General features: G+C 44.3%; 1 long non-coding RNA gene across 1 annotated transcript in view; it reads left to right on the top strand.

The window, feature by feature from the left end:
- The first annotated feature begins 3191 nt into the window (after nucleotides 1-3191).
- Nucleotides 3192-22008, top strand: part of LOC141212581 (uncharacterized) — a 69621-nt gene continuing 50804 nt past the window's right edge. The window contains exons 1-2 of the long non-coding RNA XR_012282305.1: nucleotides 3192-3531; nucleotides 6704-6790. This is a non-coding gene — a long non-coding RNA (uncharacterized lncRNA). The remainder of the gene's footprint in view (nucleotides 3532-6703; nucleotides 6791-22008) is intronic.

The raw sequence follows: 22008 nt of genomic DNA, 5'->3' as shown, positions 1-22008 counted from the left end.
GCTTTGAACTTCGCCACAACAGTATCTCGGACCTGCCTGGTGTGTTTCTTGGTCTTCATGGTGCTCTCTGCACTTGAAACAGAACCCTGAGACTATCACAGAGCAGGTGCATTTATACAGAGACTTGATTACACACAGGTGGATTCTAGTTATCGTTACCAGTCATTTAGGACAACATTGGATCAGTGGATTCTAGTTATCGTTACCAGTCATTTAGGACAACATTGGATCATTCAGAGATCCTCACTGAACTTCTGGAGTGAGTTTGCTGCACTGAAAGTAAAGGGGCTGAATAATATTGCACGCCCCACTTTTCATTTTTTATTTTTAAGTTTAAAATATCCAATTAATTTCATTCCCACTTGTTGATTCTTCCCCAAAAAATTTGAATTTTATATCTTTATGTTTGAAGCCAGAAATGTGGCAAAAGGTGGAAAAGTTCAAGGGGGCCAAATCCTTTCACAATGCGCTGTATCTACCACTCGCTGACCTCCCTCTGTGAGAAGCTGATGGTTATTAATGATGGAATACAATGTTTTATTATAGCGGTGAGTGCTGCATTCACTTCTTACACTCATTCATGTGGATTTGTCTGATTAGTGACCTGCACCAGCTTATATCATGGGGCTGCTCAAAGTATAAAAATTTACCAAAAAGGTGTGGTCTGTTTATTTTCTTTTGGTTTCCATTTTGTTTTACTTTTTTTTTTTCTTTACGTGGATCTTTCTGTAAAAAATAAATAAATAAAATATAGTCAACCTCTGGTATGCTCTACTACCATGAGATCCCCATAATAAAGGCAGAATTTAATAAAGGGTTACACATTTATCCAAGACATTGAAAGTTATGGCTAAAAAGGTAAAAAGACTTTTCTTTTTTTGCAGCAAAATTGGCTACAATTGCCCAGACAGGTTATATTTGCCCACAGCGTGGGACTGGGGAGACTGGGGCCCACCCTACAGCTAGATGCAGATACCTGATAGCCTTTATCCCCGTTATAGTGGGACCTCGACTGTAAAACACAGGCGGCTCCTGCACATCTACTGTGCGCACAGCACAACTGGGATGGACAATTACGGTAGTTTGCATTAAAGGGCTTCTTTGGTGAAAACAAGTTATCACCGATCCATGGGCTCCTCAGGATTGGTGATAACTTAATGATCGTTTGGGTCCGACCATAGGAAACCGCACTGATCAGAATTGGGAAGTTTTATCCCTGACAGGACACTTTTATCCCCATTTTAAAATGCAGCGTCAGGTGGGATGTCTGACCGCAGATCCATTCATTCTCTTTGGGGCTTCCAGAAAAAAACAAGAGCAGCGCTCGCAGCCATTGAGGGAATGAATGGATCAGTGGTGAAGTCACACATGCTGCTCCAGTCTAGTGGGGATAAAAGCTCCACATTCTACCAATCGGTGCGGGTCCCAGCAGTCAGACCCCCACCAATCAATACCTTATCACTTATCCTTTGGAAAGGTGATTACCTGTTTTCACAGTAGAATTCCTGTAAGTTCATCTTGTTCCAAGTATTTAATCAGAAATCTAAATAAAGATTATTCTCCTAATATCAGAGAGAACAATTGACTGCTATACACAACACAATCCACTTTTTCAAGACCAATAATACCACATTCAAGGGAGAACTAACGTGACACTGTGACCAGACCACATATTACCAGCATAAAGCGACCGAATAATCCCACGTAGAAGGGAGAAATACAGCCACACCGTGACCAGACCACATATTACCACCACATAGTGACCGAATAATACCACATATTGTATAAGGGACAAATATCGCCACACCATGATCAGACCAGATTTTAGCAGCATATAGCGACCAAATTATTCCACATAGAAGGGAGAACTACCGTCACACCGTGAGCAGACCACATGACCACCACATAGTGACCGAACAATACCTCATACTGTAAAAGGGACAAATATCGCCACACCATGACCAGACCAGATTTTAGCAGCATATAGCGACCAAATTATTCCACATAGAAGGGAGAACTACCGTCACACCGTGAGCAGACCACATATGACCACCACATAGTGACCGAACAATACCTCATACTGTAAAAGGGACAAATATCGCCACACCATGACCAGACCAGATTTTAGCAGCATATAGCGACCAAATTATTCCACATAGAAGGGAGAACTACCGTCACACCGTGAGCAGACCATATATGACCACCACATAGTGACCGAACAATACCTCATACTGTAAAAGGGAGAAATATCGCCACACCATGACCAGACCAGATATTACCAACATATAGCGACCCAAATAATTCCACATACAAGGGAGAAATACCACCACACCATGTCCACACCACATAGTGACCAAATAATAACACATACAGGGATAAATACCACACCATGACCGGACCAGATATTACAACATAGTGACCGAATATTACAATACTGATCATTAATGAAATGTCCTCGGACGTACATTCAGTTGAAACCAGTGGGCCCCCTCTACGTCCTGCTCAGGGTCCTGCCAAGGACCCTGGCCCACCGGATAATCGTTCAGTGTCCCGGTGCTCCAGTCAGACCCTGTTTGCCCACCAAACTCATCCATTTAAATGTCTGATTTTAGAGTTTGCATTGTGTTCCTTTTCTTTGCTTATAAAAACATAATAATTATAGTCTATGGACCTTTTCTGATGCTGATGGTTCACAAAAGAAATTTGAGACATGTTTGATTGTAATCTGATTTGCAGATAAAGCTGGCCCATTCAAATGATTGGATTGCCAAAAAAAGATCCATTTGCATCCTTGTTCTGTATGTTTTTCACTGACTAATGTTAGAAGTTTGTAAATCTTCATCACTTTTTTTCTCTCATCAATAGGTGGCAGAAAATGTCATTTTTCAACATGAGGAGAGAAAACTTCATTCCATCACTTTACCTGATGGGCCCATGCAGGGTCGGACTGGCCTGGTGTGATAAATTCCCGGTGGGCCCCGATGAGAGAGTGAGAGAATTGGTAGCGGGGGCTCTTAAAAAGTGCGGGCCCTTTAAAAGCGCAGCCGAAGGAAATGTAGCGTCGCGTGCGGCGCTCCTACTATTCAGTGGTGACAGCGGGTGACGCGCATAGTCACATGACAGGAGGACGTGATCTTGGTGGGCGGTGACACGCACCGCACTCTGCTTTCCCGCTGGTGGCTGGCAGTTGTGTGGTGTCAGGTGACACGCTGACGTCACGCTCTCCTCTTTCTGCTCCCCTGCCGGTTTTCGATACGCCGACGCCGCGCTCTGCTCTCCAGTCCCGGCTCCTGCTCCCTTGGAATTGGCCTTGTAACACCGGCTCCCGTCCGGGTATGTAACACCGCACCAGCACCGCGCACCGCCCTCTTCTCTCCTGCTCTCTTGGCCTTTTAAGCCGGCTCCTGGGCTGAGTATGCGGTGACCTGCACTCTGCTCTCTCACCATCACCCTGGAAACAAGGCTGCCGGCCCCGGCTACAGCTCTCCCTGCTTCAACTTCAAGTCAAGTGCAATAGCCACGTTTTTCTGGGTGAGTGTTCCCAGCATTGGTCATCATCCATATATGGAGGGGTCGCAGGCTGGTCACATGGTGACATGGATGGAGACATGGGGCTGAAGGCGGGGCTGGCTGGACCCATGGGGACATGGGGCTGAAGGGGGGGCTGGATGGACTCATGGGGACATGTGGCTGAAGGGGGGCTGGATTGACCCATGGGGACATGGATGGGGACATGGGGCTGAAGGGGGGGCTGGCTGGACCCATGGAGACATGGGGCTGAAGGGGGGGCTGGATGGACCCATGGAGACATGGATGGAGACATGGGGCTGAAGGGGGGGCTGGATGGACCCATGGGGACATGGATGGAGACATGGGGCTGAAGGGGGGGCTGGATGGACCCATGGGGACATGGATGGAGACATGGGGCTGAAGGGGGGGCTGGATGGACCCATGGGGACATGGATGGGGACATGGGGCTGGATGGACCCATGGGGACATGGGGCTGAAGGGGGGGCTGGATGGACCCATGGGGACATGGGGCTGGATGGACCCATGGGGACATGGGGCTGGATGTACCCATGGGGACATGGATGGGGACATGGGGCTGAAGGGGGGGCTGGATGGACCCATGGGGACATGGGGCTGGATGGACCCATGGGGACATGGGGCTGGATGGACCCATGGGGACATGGGGCTGGATGGACCCATGGGGACATGGGGCTGGATGGACCCATGGGGCTGGATGGACCCATGGGGCTGGATGGACCCATGGGGACATGGGGCTGGATGGACCCATGGGGACATGGGGCTGGATGGGGACATGGGGCTGGATGGACCCATGGGGACATGGGGCTGGATGGACCCATGGGGACATGGAGCTGGATGGACCCATGGGGACATGGATGGACCCATGGGGACATGGAGCTGGATGGACCCATGGGGACATGGATGGGGACATGGGGCTGGATGGACCCATGGGGACATGGGGCTGGATGGACCCATGGGGACATGGGGCTGGATGGACCCATGGGGACATGGGGCTGGATGGACCCATGGGGACATGGGGCTGGATGGACCCATGGGGACATGGATGGGGACATGGGGCTGGATGGACCCATGGGGACATGGATGGGGACATGGGGCTGGATGGACCCATGGGGACATGGATGGGGACATGGGGCTGGATGGACCCATGGGGACATGGGGCTGGATGGGGACATGGGGCTGGATGGACCCACGGGGACATGGATGGGGACATGGGGCTGAAGGGGGGGCTGGATGGACCCACGGGGACATGGATGGGGACATGGGGCTGAAGGGGGGGCTGGATGGACCCACGGGGACATGGGGCTGAAGGGGGGGCTGGATGGACCCACGGGGACATGGATGGGGACATGGGGCTGAAGGGGGGGCTGGATGGACCCACGGGGACATGGATGGGGACATGGGGCTGGATGGACCCACGGGGACATGGATGGGGACATGGGGCTGGCTGGACCCACGGGGACATGGATGGGGACATGGGGCTGGCTGGACCCACGGGGACATGGATGGGGACATGGGGCTGGCTGGACCCACGGGGACATGGATGGGGACATGGGGCTGGCTGGACCCACGGGGACATGGATGGGGACATGGGGCTGGCTGGACCCACGGGGACATGGATGGGGACATGGGGCTGGCTGGACCCACGGGGACATGGATGGGGACATGGGGCTGGCTGGACCCACGGGGACATGGATGGGGACATGGGGCTGGCTGGACCCACGGGGACATGGATGGGGACATGGGGCTGAATGGGGGGGCTGGCTGGACCCATGGGGACATGGGGCTGAATGGGGGGGCTGGCTGGACCCATGGGGCTGAATGGGGGGGCTGGCTGGACCCATGGGGCTGAATGGGGGGCTGGCTGGACCCATGGGGCTGAATGGGGGGGCTGGCTGGACCCATGGGGCTGAATGGGGGGGCTGGCTGGACCCAATGGGACATGGGGCTGAATGAGGGGGGCTGGCTGGACCCATGGAGACATGGGGCTGAATGGGGGGGGCTGGCTGGACCCATGGGGACATGGGGCTGAATGGGGGGGGCTGGATGGACCCATGGGGACATGGGGCTGAATGGGGGGGCTGGCTGGACCCATGGGGACATGGATGGGGACATGGGGCTGAATGGGGGGGCTGGCTGGACCCATGGGGACATGGGGCTGAAGGAGGGGCTGACTGGACCCATGGGGACATGGATGGGGACATGGGGCTGATGGGGGGGGCTGGCTGGACCCATGGGGACATGGAGGGGGACATGGGGCGGAAAGGGGAGCTGGATGGACCCATGGGGACATGGAGGGGGACATGGGGCGGAAAGGGGGGCTGGATGGACCCATGGGGACATGGGGCTGAAGGGGGGGGGCTGGCTGGACCCATGGTGACATGGATGGGGACATGGGGCTGAAGGGGGGGCTGGGTGGACGCATGGGGTGACATATGGATGGAGGCAGGGGGCTGAAGGGGGGGCTGGCTGGACGCATGGGGAGACATGGATGGAGGCATGGGGCTGAAGGGGGGGGCTGGCTGGACGCATGGGGAGACTTATGGATGGAGGCACGGGGCTGAAGGGGGGGGCTGGCTGGACGCATGATCGGACACATGGAGGTGAAGGTGGCCAAGTTGGGGACCTGGATGGACACATGGAGGTGAAGGGCGGCAAGCTGGACACATGGGGACCTGGATAGATATATGGGGTGGGGTGGGATGCATATATGAGGGGGACAGGATGGATATATGAAGGGGGGCGGGCTGGACACATGGAGGCCCGGATGGATATATGGGAGGGGCAGGCTGGACACATGGAGACCAGAATGGATATATGGGGGGGGGGGTCAGGTTGGATAGATGGGTGGCCACGCTGGACAAGGGACTTTATTACTGTTTAGGGGCCAGATTGAGGAACTTTATTAGTTTATGATGGCGAATGGGGAACATTATTACTTTAGAGTCCAATTAGGGACATTATTACTTCTGTAATATAATTTACTTTTTAGGAAACTGTTTTCCATAAGAGGGGACAAAAGGGGGGTCCTGTTACTGTGCAGGGCGCCACTATGTCGCTTTATTTCTTCAACTGGTGTAGTGTAGAATCCTGGGGAAAAGTGGGAATGTGCTCTAAAAGAGATCAGTTATTGATAACTGTGTGTTATTTTCTGCAGAGATGATTCCTGGCTGGAAGAAGTGATGGCGGACTGTGCCAGATGAAGAAAAGCGAAGATGAAGAACTTCACCTAGAGACATCACTGGTGAGTCAGTGTATTACTGTACACTTACACTATATAGTATATACTGAGCTCCTGTGTATGTCACTCGTGATAACTGTATTACCTGTACACTATATACAGAGCTCCTGTGTATAATGTCACCGGTGATCACTGTATTACCTGTACACTGACACTATATACAGAGCTCCTGTGTATAATGTCACTGGTGATCACTGTATTACCTGTACACTATATACAGAGCTCCTGTGTATAATGTCACTGGTGATCACTGTATTACCTGTACACTGACACTATATACAGAGCTCATATGTATAGTGACAGTGTTGTTAGTATTGTGGTTTGTATTCCTGATCAGTATTGTAGTATTTGGTCACTATGTGGTGGTAATATGTGGTCTGGTCATGGTGTGGTGATATTTGTCCCTTTTGTATGTGGTATTATTGGTGTTGTTATAGTGGATTATGTTGTGTATGGCGGTCATTTGTTCTCGCTGAGATTAACTAGGAAAAGATTTTTTTCCATGAGGCCACGGCTTCACTATCCGTATTTGGTCAGTATTTTTTCTCAGTAGTGAGAGGCAAAAGCAGGAGTGGGTGATAAATCCAGAATTGGTGACTTGTTTCTATTCTACCTTTTCTCTGATTGTTCCTCACCTGGTTTTGGCTCCCACTCCTGAGAATAATCCTGACTGAATACTGATAGTGGGGCTGTGGCCTTAGAGATGAAATACTTGGAGCAGAGCGTCAAAGATGGACTTACAGGGGTTCTCCGGTGAAAACAAGTAATCACCTCTCCACAAGATCAGTGATAACTTATTGATTGGTGGGGGTCTGACTACTGGGACCTGCACCGATCGGCAGAATGTGGAGCTTTTCTCCCCATTAGACTGGAGCTCATGTGCGACTCGACCACTGATCCATTCTTCCAATCGGTGCGGTTTCCAATCAATAAGTGATCACCTATCCTGTGTAGCCCATGAATCTGTGATCACTTGTTTTAACCGCAGAAGCTCTTTCATGCAAACTCCAGAAATTGTCCATCCCTGTTCTAGTCTGTGCACAGTAGATGTGAGGAGCCGCCGGTCACTGCTCCACTATAACAGGGAGATAATATAAGAGAACCACCGAATGATAGGTCCAGTACAACAAAAGCAATTCAAAAATACCTTTATTCAAGTTATGGTTAAAGTGACACTACATACACAAGGAAAGCCGCATTATAATAGTCATACAGCAATGTTATAATATATACTAGACTCTGAGATATATAGATGAATAAGAATAGATAAACATCAAGCAGGTTAATACATGGAAGGAAGGGGACAAACGGAAAGGGGTTATATCACCGAAATGGCAACTAAGAAAACATGTGAATGGCCAAATCATAAATATATATATATGTACATGGCAGTGTGGAGAGGAAAATTCCCGTGTGCTCCATGTCATTTAATAGTACATATACCCCATGCTTATCCATACAGTCCAGAGTAATCAGTGTGTAAGCCCAAATATAGAGTGTATCTACCTGCACAGAAGTCCAGTGTGTATAAATGGCATCAAGCGGCGCAGCCCCGACGCGCGTTTCGGACACACGTCCTTCGTCAGGGGGTAGCGTCCATATGAACCAGCACGTATAAAAATACTAATGTGACCAATCGGTAAGCACCGGGTGTCCTACATAATTAGGATCGCCCGCAATTAAGCTCCAAATTGAGGCGGGCGCATACAGCTGGTTATCCGCCGGTGTATACAGGCAGCGCTTGATGTGCACGCATGCGGCGGCCGGAGGGACTGGAAGTCGCGGGCATCGCGTCATGCATCAGCCGACGACGGGAACACACGTGACCCGGGTCACCTGATGCATAGAGACACGTGACCGCAGCCTCACGGAGCACAGACGGCGCATGCGCGCAGCGCTTACCCGTAGAATGGGCATCAAATTGTCCTCTGTATCCAAGCAACCACGGGAGATCAGGAAGCCAGAATGGAGAAAGGAACACAAGAGGAATAAGGATCACGCAGATAGAGACAACTCGGGGAATCAGAGTGACAATAAGTAAGTGTGAGACTAGTGAAGTGACTGTGCAAATCATACAAATATAATCATATGTTATGTATATACACATCGACCACAATGGGAGATATGCATAGAGAGGAAGAGGGATAAAGTGAACATGTGCTATATATCAAAGACCTATAATGGCCAGTTAAAACATTAAGGTGTGTGTATATAGAGTATAACACAGTGTATATATCCATATTTGAATATATTTGCGTATACATACATATCAAATATAAAGTGTTTACGTGCAATAAATAGAGTAACATGAAAAAAAGGGGGGGGAAAGAAAAAAAGAGAAGAGAAAAAAATATATATATAAAAGATATATATAAAAAATAAAATAAAAATTTTTTTTTACATATAAATATATAGATAGATAGTAAAAACAATCAGATAATACATCAACATACGTATGGAAATAATATACAGGTGAGACATTCTATCCCATCAAGAAAAAATTATATTTTTATATATAAAATATATAAAGAAAGAAAAAAGGGGGAGAGGGGAAGGGGGGGAAGAGAAGAACAATATAATAACGGCTTCCAATCTTCAATCCCGAAATATGTCATAACACTAGGATCCCACTCCGATGCTAGATCAAAGGCCACATCAGAAATAAACTATAAGAGGAGAGAGAGAGTTAAAATTACTATCATATAGAAAATAAATAAAAACATGTTAAAAACAAATTAAAAACAAACAGGCAGGTTCAAGGACTAGATTGGTCACAGAAATGGAACGTAACTCATGTCAATACCGGTAGGCCAATTCCTTAGATTAAGGAGAATCTGCTCCAGTGATGCGGATTTTATACCACAGGCCGATATATTAAAGATGCGATTCTTGGAGAGAGGCTACAGCCGTCTCTCCGTCAAAAGAGCATTTAATAGGGCTAAACATACCTCTAGACACAATGAACTATATTCAAATAAGACACAGCCAACGAACAGAACTGTTAGATTCATCACACAGTATCATGGTCAAACTAATCTGATGCGCTATTTTCTAAACAAATCTTGGCCCATCCTACAATCTGACCCTGTGCTCTCGAGATATTTGAGCCCGAAACCCAATATCACTTTTCGTCGGTCACGTAATTTACGGGACGATCTAGTGAAAAGTCACTATACCAATGAAAGAACAACTTTTATGTCTAAAGTGAAACCACTCAAAGGCTGTAGACCCTGTGGTAAATGTGTGGCATGTTCAAATGTGGTGCGATCCGACACATTTCAAAGCTCGGACGGACTTACAATATATAATATCCAACACCTCATTACATGTACCACAACTGCAGTGATCTATTATGCCACTTGCCCATGCTCATTAATCTATGTGGGATTAACTACCCGCCAATTAAAGGTTAGGATACGCGAGCATGTTCTTGGTATTATAGCAGCAAAAGAAATCAATGATCCATCGCTCTTGAAGACAATACCGAGACACTTCAAGACATTTCACGGATGTGACGCCTCATTACTTAGAGTAATTGGGATTGATATGGTTCCACCTAACATTAGAGGAGGTAAGATAAGTAAACGTCTGGCCCAATTAGAAACAAGATGGATCTGGACATTGAAAACTGTCTGTCCTTTGGGACTCAATGAGAACATGAGTTACGTTCCATTTCTGTGACCAATCTAGTCCTTGAACCTGCCTGTTTGTTTTTAATTTGTTTTTAACATGTTTTTATTTATTTTCTATATGATAGTAATTTTAACTCTCTCTCTCCTCTTATAGTTTATTTCTGATGTGGCCTTTGATCTAGCATCGGAGTGGGATCCTAGTGTTATGACATATTTCGGGATTGAAGATTGGAAGCCGTTATTATATTGTTCTTCTCTTCCCCCCCTTCCCCTCTCCCCCTTTTTTCTTTCTTTATATATTTTATATATAAAAATATAATTTTTTCTTGATGGGATAGAATGTCTCACCTGTATATTATTTCCATACGTATGATGATGTATTATCTGATTGTTTTTACTATCTATCTATATATTTATATGTAAAAAAAAAATTTTATTTTATTTTTTATATATATCTTTTATATATATTTTTTTTTCTCTTCTCTTTTTTTCTTCCCCCCCCTTTTTTTCATGTTACTCTATTTATTGCACGTAAACACTTTATATTTGATATGTATGTATACGCAAATATATTCAAATATGGATATATACACTGTGTTATACTCTATATACACACACCTTAATGTTTTAACTGGCCATTATAGGTCTTTGATATATAGCACATGTTCACTTTATCCCTCTTCCTCTCTATGCATATCTCCCATTGTGGTCGATGTGTATATACATAACATATGATTATATTTGTATGATTTGCACAGTCACTTCACTAGTCTCACACTTACTTATTGTCACTCTGATTCCCCGAGTTGTCTCTATCTGCGTGATCTTTATTCCTCTTGTGTTCCTTTCTCCATTCTGGCTTCCTGATCTCCCGTGGTTGCTTGGATACAGAGGACAATTTGATGCCCATTCTACGGGTAAGCGCTGCGCGCATGCGCCGTCTGTGCTCCGTGAGGCTGCGGTCACGTGTCTCTATGCATCAGGTGACCCGGGTCACGTGTGTTCCCGTCGTCGGCTGATGCATGACGCGATGCCCGCGACTTCCGGTCCCTCCGGCCGCCGCATGCGTGCACATCAAGCGCTGCCTGTATACACCGGCGGATAACCAGCTGTATGCGCCCGCCTCAATTTGGAGCTTAATTGCGGGCGATCCTAATTATGTAGGACACCCGGTGCTTACCGATTGGTCACATTAGTATTTTTATACGTGCTGGTTCATATGGACGCTACCCCCTGACGAAGGACGTGTGTCCGAAACGCGCGTCGGGGCTGCGCCGCTTGATGCCATTTATACACACTGGACTTCTGTGCAGGTAGATACACTCTATATTTGGGCTTACACACTGATTACTCTGGACTGTATGGATAAGCATGGGGTATATGTACTATTAAATGACATGGAGCACACGGGAATTTTCCTCTCCACACTGCCATGTACATATATATATATTTATGATTTGGCCATTCACATGTTTTCTTAGTTGCCATTTCGGTGATATAACCCCTTTCTGTTTGTCCCCTTCCTTCCATGTATTAACCTGCTTGATGTTTATCTATTCTTATTCATCTATATATCTTAGAGTCCAGTATATATTATAACATTGCTGTATGACTATTATAATGCGGCTTTCCTTGTGTATGTAGTGTCACTTTAACCATAACTTGAATAAAGGTATTTTTGAATTGCTTTTGTTGTATTGGACCTATCATTCGGTGGTTCTCTTATATTATGTGTCTTACCGAATGGTCTGCCATTTCACGTTGGTCCATATAATAAGTACACGATTACTTACCGGCCCGTTGATTTGCGGGTCTGAATATGATCAGTGTCTTATACTGTTATATTCAGTGTTGTATATATCTGATAATTTTACTGTGTTTTGCACAGGCTCCGTCTACTCTGAATATGGACCTAAAAGCCAGGGAACTATCCTGGCAGGGACAAATTAATGAAGTTTTTGGTAACAGTGGTGCTGCAGCTTTGGATTCTATTGGTTCACAGGTTGATATAGCTACTAACGTAATTAGGAACCTATTGTTAAAAAGGACACGCCTTTGGTGGAATAAAGCTTTCCTTGAAAATTACATTCTGAAACAGTTGATCCCTAGAGGCCTTAGGGTACGGGTCATACCATCCTTTCTGATTGAAGATAAGGACTTTATTAGGGATTGGGAGCAAGTGTGTAATGACACATCTAAGAGATTTATGGAGTTATTGATACAACTCAATCTCAAGTCCATCAATGAGATTGATAAATCCCTTGAAAAGACGGTCTCCAATGCAAAAGTGGATTTATCTGTGGATCAAATTAACTCCATTGATGCACAGATGAATAAGTCCATGGACTTGTGGGTAAAGGACATCCAGGCGAACCATGCCAAAAAACTAACTAGAGACCAGAGGGATTTTTCGATGGGCAGAGTATATAGGTGGAAGAAACTTACTCCCCCGGGCCTAACTAGGGATCGCACCCCATCTATTTCATCAAACCCGCCGACCAGCGAGGCATCTGACGCCTCCTCTTCCGTCTCTGTATCTACTCCAAAACGGAAACGCGAGTTACGGTTCCCTCCTAACAAGCGCAACTATAACTACTCACCAGAATCTAGAGGCAGCTTGAAGGTAATTAACCTAAGTTCTCACTCTTTTTCCCAGCAGGAGATTTCGTTGTTGAATAAAGGTTTGATGTTTTGCCCTTCAGCACAATTCGATAGGTTTACGGCCATTAAAGATCTCCATCTTTTTGCACGGAAATTACTATTTAAAAGATACTTCCATGATGAGGCCGCCTTTTGTTTATTTCCCACAGAGACGGAACAGGAGGCGTTAGCCAACCTGGAAGAACTGGCGGAGGAACATAACAGTCCGATAGGGGGTAAGATCCCTTCCTCTATTAGACCACGCTCTCAGAAATTCCCACCCCTATCTACGTGTCCCACCATTGATGTATTTGTTAAAATGGTGAGCAAAGACTTTGAGAAAATTCCACGTTACCCAACATTAGATAATTTGACTAGAGATGAGAGACAGTGTCTCCAGCGGCTGCGTAAGTTGCCAGATGTGGTGTTTAAACCAGCTGATAAGGGTGGGAATGTGGTGATCTGGCCTAAATCAATGTACGAGGATGAAGCCTTCCGCCAATTGAGAAGTGTGGAATGCTATAAGAAACTAACCTTTAATCCCATAATAAAATATCAGACGGAACTCTCCTCTATCTTACAAATAGCTAGGGACAATGGAGTCATTTCAAAAGAACTACATCTAGCACTCCAGGTCAGTGAACCCTCCATTCCCACCCTGTATCTTTTACCAAAAATACATAAAAACTGCCAAACACCACCAGGGAGACCAATTATCTCAGGGAAAGGGAATTACCTGGAAAATGTAAATCGATTCATTGACACCAAACTGCAGCCGCTGGTAGAATCACTACCTTCTTTTACCAAAGACACCTCTGAGTTCTTGAGGAAAATAGATGGGCTTCACATAGATGGGGATACCATTCTCGTAACAGGTGATGTAGAATCATTGTATACCAATATTCCCCATGCAGATGGAATACGGGCTACCCAATTCTTTCTGCAGTCTTCATCCAACACAACGGATATGAGTGATCTCATTATCCAACTACTAGAGTTCACCCTATCTCATAACTTTTTTCTATTCAATGGGTCCTTCTACCTACAGCTCCGGGGTACCGCAATGGGTGCGGCATTTGCACCGGCATATGCTAATTTATTCCTGGGGCTGTGGGAGAGGGACCTATTCCTGTCAGATCAGTATCCATCTATGGACCGCGTTCTTTTTTGGACGCGATACATAGATGATATATTCTTGATCTGGCAGGGGACCATTAAAGAATTACATCAATTTATGAATGATTTGAATCAGAATCATTTAAACATTCACCTTACATATCAATACGACACGGACTCCATCGATTTCCTGGATGTGAAGATATATAGGGATGCCCATAACTGTTTACAATCCACTCTATTCCGTAAAGATACAGCGGTGAATTCTCTACTGCTGGCATCTTCGTCACATCCTCCAGCAATGATTCGGTCAATACCGGTAGGCCAATTCCTTAGATTAACCACTTCGCGCCAGAGCCTGTTTTTGCCTTCGTGACCGGGCCAATTTTTTCAATTCTGACCACTGTCACTTTATTAAGTAATTACTCTGGAACGCTTCAACGTATTCCCCTGATTCTGAGACTGTTTTTTCATGACATATTGTACTTCATGATAGTGGTAAAATTTCTTCCATATAACTTGCGTTTATTTGTGAAAAAATCGGAAATTTGGCGAAAATTTAGAAAATTTTGCAATTTTCAAACTTTTAATTTTCATGCCCTTAAATCAGAGAGATATGTCACACAAAATAGTTAATAAATAACATTTCCCACATGTCTACTTTACATCAGCACAATTTTGGAACCAAAATTTTTTTTTGTTAGGGAGCTATAAGGGTTAAAAGTTGACCAGCGATTTCTCATTTTTCCAACAAAATTTACAAAAACATTTTTTTATGGACCACATCATATTTGAAGTCACTTTGAGGGGTCTTTATGACAGAAAATACCCAAAAGTGACACCATTCTAAAAACTGCACCCCTCAAGGTGCTCAAAACCACATTCAAGAACTTTATTAACCCTTCAGGTGCTTCACAGGAATTTTTGGAATGTGGAAAAAAAAAATTAACATTTAACTTTTTTCACAAAAATGTTACTTTAGACCCAATTTTTTTTATTTTCACAGGGGTAACAGGAAAAAATGGACCCCAAATTTTTTTGTGCAATTTCTCTTGAGCGTGCTGATACCCCATATGTGGTGGAAAACCACTGTTTGGGCGCACTGCAGGGTTCGGAAGGGAAGGAGCGCCATTAGACTTTTTGAATGTAAAATTTGTCTGAATAATTAGCAGACACCATGTTGCGTTTGGAGAGCTCCTGATGTGCCTAAACAGTGGAAACCCCCCACAAGTGACACCATTTTGGAAACTAGACCCCTTAGGGAACTTATCTAGATGTGTGCTGAGCACCTTGAACCCCAAGGTGCTTCACAGAAGTTTATAATATTGAGCTGTAAAAATAAAATTTTCACATTTTTCCCACAAAACCGTTTTTCATCCCTTAATTTTGCATTATCATAAGGGTAATAGGATAAATTGCACCATGAAATTTGTTGTGCAATTTCTCCTGAACACGCTGATACCCCATATGTGGAGGCAAATTACTGTTTGGGCGCATGGCAGGGTTTGAAAGGGAAGGAGCGCCATTTGACTTTTTGAATGTAAAATTTGTTTGAATAATTAGCAGACGCCATGTCGCATTTGGGGAGCCCCTAATGTGACTAAACAGTGGAAACCCCCCACAAGTGCCACCATTTTGGAAACTAGACCCCTTAGGGAACTTATCTAGATGTGTGGTAAGCACCTCGCACCCCCAGCTGCTTCACAGAAGTTTATAATATTAAGCCGTAAAAATAAAATTTTCACATTTTTCCCACAAAACCGTTTTTCATCCCTTAATTTTGCATTATCATAAGGGTAATAGGATAAATTGCACCATGAAATTTGTTGTGCAATTTCTCCTGAACACGCTGATACCCCATATGTGGAGGCAAATTACTGTTTGGGCGCATGGCAGGGTTTGAAAGGGAAGGAGCGCCATTTGACTTTTTGAATGTAAAATTTGTTTGAATAATTAGCAGACGCCATGTCGCATTTGGGGAGCCCCTAATGTGACTAAACAGTGGAAAGCCCCCACAAGTGCCACCATTTTGGAAACTAGACTCCTTAGGGAACTTATCTAGATGTGTGGTGAGCACCTCGCACCCCCAGCTGCTTCACAGAAGTTTATAATATTGAGCCGTGAAAATAAAATTTTCACATTTTTCCCATAAAAAATGTTTTTCATCCCCTAATTTTGCATTATCATAAGGATAACCGGAGAAATTGCACCATGAAATTTGTTGTACAATTTCTCCTGAGTACGCCGATACCCCATATGTGGGGGAAAACCACTGCTTTGGTGTACGGCAGGGTTCGGAAGAGAAAGGAGCGCTATGTTGGCTGGGATAGGCAGCAGACACCATGTCACATTTGAAGAGTCGCTGACATGCCAAAACAGCAGAAGCCCCCACAAATGACCCCATTTTGTAAACTACACCTCTCAAGGAATTCATCTAGGGAAGTAGTGAGTATTTTTTAATTTTTAAATTTATACCATTGGGCAGTGAAAAAATCATAATTATATTTTTACCACAAAAAAATGTTTTACCCTCAGATTTTACATTTTCACACAGGGCAATGGGTAAAAATGGTGCCGAAATGTGTCACACAATTTCTTCTAAAAGTGTCAATACCCCATATGTGGCTGTATCGTACCGCTTAGCCATACGGTGAGATCTGGGGGGGACAGAGTGCTATTTGACAATTGGAGAACAAATTATTGTAGAATAGGCATTTGGATTTGGGAGCACAAAATTTTCTGAATTTCTTTTGGGGGGCAAGGGTCATTTTGCTTTTCCAGAGCCTTTCTGCTACCAGTAACTTGGAAGTCCCTTATATTTTTAACAGATGACGGACCTGAGTGGGGACTAGCTTTTTTTGAGGACTGAGTTGAAGCTTTTATTGGGAACATTTTACGTAACATTTATCCGGCGCTCTAGGCTGAGCACTTACATCGGGGTTTCCATCTAAATTTCCAAGTGATGTAATTCAGATGAAACCCCTGCAGGATCCATTCACTGTAATGAGGCAGCAGAGTTACTCTGGACACCGTCTGGCCTCTGTGTAGCGGTGTCCTTTTTTTCAGAAGTGCACAAAACTGTGGCCAACCGCACTTTTATGCACGCCTAAAACAAATGACACCGTGGGATCCCAGGCTAGACGGCGTCCACAGTGGCCTATATCTGTCTCATTACAGGGAATCTTCCGTCATGGGTTCCGGCTGAATCATGTATTTCAGAGATTTACACAGAAACTCTGGTGTAAGTGCTCAGCGCAGAGCACAGGATAAATGTGAGCAGAGCCTTACTGGGATCTTTGGGGACATAATAAACAAATCAGTAGCAGGTGAAGAATTGGTTTTATTTATTTTTTACGCCGTTCCTAGTGTGATATAACTGATTAGATTACTTTATTCTTCGGGTCGGTGTGATTACAGAGATACCAGATTGATATCGGGTTTTTATGACTGACAGCTGTCACACACTAAAAGACGCTTTTTTTGCAAAATCTAGTTTTTGCATCACCATATTTTGAGAGCTATAATTTTTCCATATTTCGGCCGACAGAGTCATGTGACGGCTTGTTTTTTGCGGGACGAGTTGACATTTTTATTGGTACCATTTTTGGGTATGTGACATTTTTTGATCGCTTTCTATTCCGTTTTTTGGGAGGTAAAATTAACAAAAACAAACAATTCAGGAATTGTTTTTTGAGTTTTTTTTTATGCCGTTCTGCGTGTGGTAAAAGTGATCAGGCAGCGTTATTCTTCGGGTCAGTACATTTACAGCGATACTACACTTACTGTATTTTTTTTATGTTTTGGCGCTTTTACACAATAAAATATTTTATAGAAAAAAATATTTTTTTTGCATTGCTTTATTCTGAGCGCTATAACTTTTTTATTTTTCGGCTGATGGAGCTGTATGGCGGCTTTTTTTTGCGTAACAAGATGACGTTTTCAGTGGTACCATTTTTATTTCTATTTTGTTTTTTGATCGCATTTTTTTCCACTTTTTGTTTGGCAATATGATGAAAAAGCATATTTTTTTGCTCCGTTTTTTATTTATTTTTATTACGGTGTGCACAGAAGGAGTTAATTAGTGTGACAGTTTTATAGCTCGGGTTGTTTCGGACGCGGCGATACCAAATATGTGTACTTTTTTTGGTTTTGTAAAAATATACGGATTTATTGGTTTAATATTTTATTTATTTATTTTTATTTATTTTGTGATTTTTTTTATTAATAGTTTAAAAACTTTTTTTTTACTTTTTTTCACATTTTTTCTTAGTCCCTGTATGGGACATTAATTTTTATTTTTCTGATCTCTGATCTCATGTAATGTAATAGACATATATTACATTACATGAGATCTTCCCTGACTGTTTCAGTCAGAGTCTCCTGTCTGGCTACAGCTGCAGCTGAGCCAGACAGGACACCATATATGGCAGAGCTGGAGGCGGTCATGTGACCTCCAGCTGCCATAGCAACCCCAGGTCCTGGAAGGACTCGGAGGTCTTCGGAGAGGTAAGTTGACGACCCCCTCTCCTCCTGCTGTCTCCTATATGCCGCGATCACTATAGATCACAGCATATAGAAGACAGCTAGGGGTTAACATCACTGGGACCTGATCTAATCAGGTCCCGATGATGTTCCCTGTCAGAGCTAACGCTCTGCACCGGAATCGCAGCGCTTGCAGGACCCTGGGGGTCCTGAGCGCTGCGAGACCACCCACCGTTTTTAAACGTCGGCGCTGCACAGAGCCCAGCAAGCGCCGACGTTTATCTACAGTGGGCGGTCGGGAACCGGTTAAGGAGAATCTGCTCCAGTGATGCGGATTTTATACAACAGGCCGATATATTAAAGATGCGATTCTTGGAGAGAGGCTACAGCCGTCTCTCCGTCAAAAGAGCATTTAATAGGGCTAAACATACCTCTAGACACAATGAACTATATTCAAATAAGACACAGCCAACGAACAGAACTGTTAGATTCATCACACAGTATCATGGTCAAACTAATCTGATGCGCTATTTTCTAAACAAATCTTGGCCCATCCTACAATCTGACCCTGTGCTCTCGAGATATTTGAGCCCGAAACCCAATATCACTTTTCGTCGGTCACGTAATTTACGGGACGATCTAGTGAAAAGTCACTATACCAATGAAAGAACAACTTTTATGTCTAAAGTGAAACCACTCAAAGGCTGTAGACCCTGTGGTAAATGTGTGGCATGTTCAAATGTGGTGCGATCCGACACATTTCAAAGCTCGGACGGACTTACAATATATAATATCCAACACCTCATTACATGTACCACAACTGCAGTGATCTATTATGCCACTTGCCCATGCTCATTAATCTATGTGGGATTAACTACCCGCCAATTAAAGGTTAGGATACGCGAGCATGTTCTTGGTATTATAGCAGCAAAAGAAATCAATGATCCATCGCTCTTGAAGACAATACCGAGACACTTCAAGACATTTCACGGATGTGACGCCTCATTACTTAGAGTAATTGGGATTGATATGGTTCCACCTAACATTAGAGGAGGTAAGATAAGTAAACGTCTGGCCCAATTAGAAACAAGATGGATCTGGACATTGAAAACTGTCTGTCCTTTGGGACTCAATGAGAACATGAGTTACGTTCCATTTCTGTGACCAATCTAGTCCTTGAACCTGCCTGTTTGTTTTTAATTTGTTTTTAACATGTTTTTATTTATTTTCTATATGATAGTAATTTTAACTCTCTCTCTCCTCTTATAGTTTATTTCTGATGTGGCCTTTGATCTAGCATCGGAGTGGGATCCTAGTGTTATGACATATTTCGGGATTGAAGATTGGAAGCCGTTATTATATTGTTCTTCTCTTCCCCCCCTTCCCCTCTCCCCCTTTTTTCTTTCTTTATATATTTTATATATAAAAATATAATTTTTTCTTGATGGGATAGAATGTCTCACCTGTATATTATTTCCATACGTATGATGATGTATTATCTGATTGTTTTTACTATCTATCTATATATTTATATGTAAAAAAAAATTTTTATTTTATTTTTTATATATATCTTTTATATATATATTTTTTTCTCTTCTCTTTTTTTCTTCCCCCCCTTTTTTTCATGTTACTCTATTTATTGCACGTAAACACTTTATATTTGATATGTATGTATACGCAAATATATTCAAATATGGATATATACACTGTGTTATACTCTATATACACACACCTTAATGTTTTAACTGGCCATTATAGGTCTTTGATATATAGCACATGTTCACTTTATCCCTCTTCCTCTCTATGCATATCTCCCATTGTGGTCGATGTGTATATACATAACATATGATTATATTTGTATGATTTGCACAGTCACTTCACTAGTCTCACACTTACTTATTGTCACTCTGATTCCCCGAGTTGTCTCTATCTGCGTGATCTTTATTCCTCTTGTGTTCCTTTCTCCATTCTGGCTTCCTGATCTCCCGTGGTTGCTTGGATACAGAGGACAATTTGATGCCCATTCTACGGGTAAGCGCTGCGCGCATGCGCCGTCTGTGCTCCGTGAGGCTGCGGTCACGTGTCTCTATGCATCAGGTGACCCGGGTCACGTGTGTTCCCGTCGTCGGCTGATGCATGACGCGATGCCCGCGACTTCCGGTCCCTCCGGACGCCGCATGCGTGCACATCAAGCGCTGCCTGTATACACCGGCGGATAACCAGCTGTATGCGCCCGCCTCAATTTGGAGCTTAATTGCGGGCGATCCTAATTATGTAGGACACCCGGTGCTTACCGATTGGTCACATTAGTATTTTTATACGTGCTGGTTCATATGGACGCTACCCCCTGACGAAGGACGTGTGTCCAAAACGCGCGTCGGGGCTGCGCCGCTTGATGCCATTTATACACACTGGACTTCTGTGCAGGTAGATACACTCTATATTTGGGCTTACACACTGATTACTCTGGACTGTATGGATAAGCATGGGGTATATGTACTATTAAATGACATGGAGCACACGGGAATTTTCCTCTCCACACTGCCATGTACATATATATATATTTATGATTTGGCCATTCACATGTTTTCTTAGTTGCCATTTCGGTGATATAACCCCTTTCCGTTTGTCCCCTTCCTTCCATGTATTAACCTGCTTGATGTTTATCTATTCTTATTCATCTATATATCTTAGAGTCCAGTATATATTATAACATTGCTGTATGACTATTATAATGCGGCTTTCCTTGTGTATGTAGTGTCACTTTAACCATAACTTGAATAAAGGTATTTTTGAATTGCTTTTGTTGTATTGGACCTATCATTCGGTGGTTCTCTTATATTATGTGTCTTACCGAATGGTCTGCCATTTCACGTTGGTCCATATAATAAGTACACGATTACTTACCGGCCCGTTGATTTGCGGGTCTGAATATGATCAGTGTCTTATACTGTTATAACAGGGAGAGCAGAGAAAAGAGATCTGCATATTGCTGTAGTTGGCCCCTAGAGTCAATGTCCCCTGTGGGCCCCAGACACCCCAGTCCGACCCTGCTGACATCTGATTAAGGCCTAAGGCCCCGTTCACATGTCAGGTTTTAATCAGTGTTTTTTTTCTAATTTTCATCTGATTTTGGTCAGTGTGTCAGTTTTTCTCCTCAGTGGGGCATATTTTTTTATATGTAAAGTAAAAAGCTAAAGGTTTCCTAGCCTCGCTTGCCCGGCCTATAGACCCTGGAGAACAAGCAGTACAGGCAACATGGTTGGTTCTGGCCATTTTTCTGACAGACTCATTGACTTCAATAGATGATCTTTATCTACAAATCGGAAGAAAATCGGACCGGTCTCAGTT

The sequence above is a fragment of the Phyllobates terribilis genome, unplaced genomic scaffold (assembly GCF_046119375.1).
Source record: "Phyllobates terribilis strain yellow unplaced genomic scaffold, ASM4611937v1 Scaffold_176__1_contigs__length_3987557, whole genome shotgun sequence".
Taxonomy (NCBI): Eukaryota; Metazoa; Chordata; class Amphibia; order Anura; family Dendrobatidae; genus Phyllobates; species Phyllobates terribilis.
The sequence above is the reverse complement of the archived record's forward strand: the minus strand, read 5'-3'. Positions and strand labels throughout refer to the sequence as shown.